Source organism: Macrobrachium nipponense, chromosome 39, assembly GCF_015104395.2.
Source record: "Macrobrachium nipponense isolate FS-2020 chromosome 39, ASM1510439v2, whole genome shotgun sequence".
Classification (NCBI taxonomy): Eukaryota; Metazoa; Arthropoda; class Malacostraca; order Decapoda; family Palaemonidae; genus Macrobrachium; species Macrobrachium nipponense.
The window spans coordinates 15,054,040-15,057,877 of record NC_061099.1 but is presented as its reverse complement, the minus strand read 5'-3'; the positions used below and the strand labels follow the sequence as shown (position 1 = coordinate 15,057,877).

The window sequence follows — 3,838 nt, the reverse complement described above, 5'->3', positions numbered from 1 at the left end:
CTACATGGGATCAAGTTGAGTCAATGAAAGTCTTGTCACCTGATTTCACACACTTGGGCAATGCGGAACACACGTTTGAAGTGGAAATGTAATAGAGCGAAAGCCTTTCTCATCCCAAAGGATGATGCCAAGGCTGAAGATCAGAAACGTATTGTATAGTAGTCCCTGATATAAAAATTCAGTCTAGAAGTGAACTTGTAAATGGATTCATAAATAAAGAGCCTGGAAATGCTAAGAATGTCAAAAGTCCCATTCACTGTCGAAAAGAAAATGGTTTCAATCAACTACGGCTACCTCTTACCACCTAAGATCTATATGGAATGCCAGGAAATAAGTCAGTTTCAAATTGATCCTCATAAGATAATGGTAAACATACAAATTTAAAGCACTTGTAGGGGTTTCTCGTTAGATTTAGTCAATTCACAGATATGAACACAGTTAACTCTGGCTATAATTTTTGCTTGTGAAAAATACATTTGGATGCTGCATAGAATAGGGACATTTTAAAAAATTTATCAAGGAATGTATGTATGCACGTGTAGTCAAACATAACACATGCTGATGGCATCAGGAGTTTAAACAATGTCATTTTTCCATAGTATAAAATGACCTCAGGAGGGTTCGACACTAGAATTACTGTTAAGACACCAATAACTGAAACTTGTATTACTCACTGTAATGCATCTTTTCTCATAATATTAAGGTTGACTTTCTTTCCCTGAGCTTCAAACTTGACATCTTTCCAACACAGACGGCCAATTAACAGAACTGCAAAGCTACACCTTCCATTTTTAATCAAATCTTTAACAGAGATTTGAACATCATATTTACAATATAATAATTTTGATGAAACAATATCATATAATGTAATATAATATAATGTAATATAATATGCTGCAATATAATATAATATAATACATCTGGTTCTGGCACTAATCAACATCCAAGACTTTCCAAGTGTTGGGGAATCCGTGGAAGAAATAATTAGTACATAAAATATATTAGGAAATTAACAATTTTGTCATCATTCCTGTGATGATCAGTTGCTCACATAAGCTAAAAAATCTTTCTTATGTACTTTATCAATATCATGAATAATTATTTACATATAATGAAAGAACTTGTGGATTATGCATGATGAAAGAGAAAGTGAGAGATTAACTGCAATTGCTGAACTCTGATTTATAACAGCTGTTGTTGTAGTTGCCTCTAAGAGTATAAAAACACTAAATGTTGTTTTTAATATTGTGAAACTTGAAAAAATGAAAAAATTCATCACGAACAAGCATAACTTGATAAGGAATCTCAGACCTAGAACTCAATTTAGTCCATTAAAGACTGACTTGTCATACACGACATTCTGCATTTGCTTAGATTTACTCTTGTGTTGTATAGTATTATATTGTAACGGACTCTTCCTTGTTATTTGTACCCAACGAGAGTTGTTGCTGCCATACATACATTAGGTAGAAGTAGAATTTCTGTCTTACAAAGACAATAGGCCAATGGCTCGATGAGCACTCAAAAACCAGAGTTAACTGTTTGAAATAATAACTGACCAATGTTTCAATGAACAAGATAGAGGAGCATGATGATATGTTAAGAAATGCAGTGCTAATATCCCAATCTCAATTGTACTCAGTAAATCACTAATTCCCTCCCCTATGATCTACTGCATTAGCTGAATGTACATAATGAAACCTATATAAAGATTTACAAATATAGGAATGTTCGACGGTGAGCCTACGTAGCAATGTGCCAGGGCCGCCTAACAAGGGGACACTGGGGTTCCACAAGGGCATCTCCCATGGTATTCATCAGCTTATGATCATGATGAAGAGGATGATAACGATAATGATGTTCCCTTCATATATGCACACCTTTATCTCCTTTTCTATAAAAAGAAGCCATTTCATCTCCTAAGATCGTTGATACACAAAAGTTTATTCCAGATAAAAAGAAAAAAAAATACTCCTGCATTACAATACTAAGATTTTAGTTGAACCAAAAGCGTGCTAACTACTGTAACAAGATCTGATCGTGTACACCAAGGCAGCCTCACAAACACTATGGGTAGCCAGTGCCTCCTGTTAGGAACTACCCATCTACCAAGCACCACAGACAAAGAAGAACTGCATTCCTCTTTAATGCATGTCAGATGTGGTAGAGGGCATGGCAGGGCTGTGTCCACTCTTGGCTTACCCACCTCTTTCTCTCTCTCTCTCTTTTCCTTTTCATCTCTCTTTCTCCCTGCTCCCCTCGATCCTCTCTCTCTCTCTCTCTCTCTCTCTCTCATCTCTCTCTCTCTCTCTCTCCTCTCTCTCTGCTCAGTCTCCCCTCCTCTCTCTCTCTCCTCCTCAATCTCTCCTCTCTCTCTCTCTCTCTCTCGATCTCTCTCTCTCGCCTCCTTCTCTCTCTGTTTCTCTCATTTTCTCTCTTTCTTTCTCATCTCCCCTCTCTCTCTCTCTCTCCTCTCCTCTCTCTCTCTCTCTCTCTCTCTTCTCTCTCTTCTCCTCCTCTCCTCCTTTTTTCCTCTCTCACTCTCTCTCTCTCTTCATAGTAAGAGGTAGTTATGATGGGAATGTAGCCACTCTTCAGCCCTACCCATATCTTTGTTATCATAAGCAGTGGTGATGGGTACAGAAGTGGCATTTCTGCCATTAACTTGGCTCATCTCACCTCTGCCTATGGATGCTGTCATCTGGCCACCTTGCTGACGGTCTTTCCATACCCCTCTGCAGATCCTGGTATAGTCTTGACTAAACAACAATGCCAACAACACATTGTAACTAATGAGTATTTATATTACTGTTTGATCAGAAATTCTAAAACCTAGAGACCTCTTAGCAAGCAATTTCCACTTTTGTAAAGCATCATGTAAATTATGCATATTCAAGTAAAATTAACTTGGTAATGTTGTGTGTCTGGCTGACACGATTCACTCACAATTGCTTTCACATTGACGGCATATCACTGCTTTCCCTTACCTGAAGTGTGCTGTCATCCTCAAACAGTTCTCAATCAACCTGGCTCTTCTTTGCTGTCACCATTTGTATTATTAATGGACATCATTTGTTATATATTGTTTGCCTAAACTAATTTCTCTGTTATCCAGGATTTAGCTAATGTTATTTGAGCGAACCTGGTCCACTAATTCTACATATCTGGCACTTTTTGGAAATGTTGGTGTTGAAATTTTCTTATTACTTGCAAAAGAATTTTGTGTCCATTAATTTAAACAGTATCTATTATATCTATAACAGTCCATATATATATAGTTCTCACTAGTAGAAATGTCTGTTATTTCATACAACTAGCAAATATTATCACTTAATTCTCTCCAAGTGTCATTCTCCACCCAGACACAATCGTTTTACTGATAGGATGGCACTTTTGCAGGACAGCCGCCACATTGCTCCCTCGACTGTCTACAGAACCAGTTTAACAAATGCAAAGGATCCTTCAACTCCAGCTATCACTAGAGGCAACAAACATGTAGAAAGCTGGGGCAAGCGTAATGGAGTGAGTCGTCTGTCAGGGACACCCACAGGCTCGGTTGCAACTGCTGCTGCTGCTGCACACCACGTGTTTAGGGCAGTGACATGTTGGGGGAGAAGGCCTCATAAGGCCTAAAGAACCTGCTGTGCTAGCGCAGGTCACTTCCAGGCGAACTATAACCTGATCTATGGCCAGACCTACTGGCTGACCTGCTTCCAGATCTACTAGCTGACCTACTTGTAGGTCTACTAGTTGATCTACTACCTTGCCGACTTGCTGGTCGACTACTTGGCCGACTAGCAGGTCTGCTGCTTGAACGACCACTTTCTTGCTTACTTTC

At 38.8% G+C, this 3,838-nt stretch overlaps 1 protein-coding gene across 7 annotated transcripts in view; it reads right to left on the bottom strand.

Annotated features, from left to right (window-relative positions):
• Positions 1 to 2,522: 2,522 nt before the first annotated feature.
• The window catches only part of LOC135210146 (glucose transporter type 1-like), a 372,059-nt gene continuing 370,743 nt past the window's right edge, over positions 2,523 to 3,838 (bottom strand). For all 7 annotated transcript variants that reach the window (XM_064242967.1, XM_064242965.1, XM_064242966.1 and 4 more), the window contains one exon: positions 2,523 to 3,838. This exon is cut by the window's right edge and continues 710 nt beyond it. The gene's annotated coding sequence lies outside the window, so the exon portion shown is untranslated.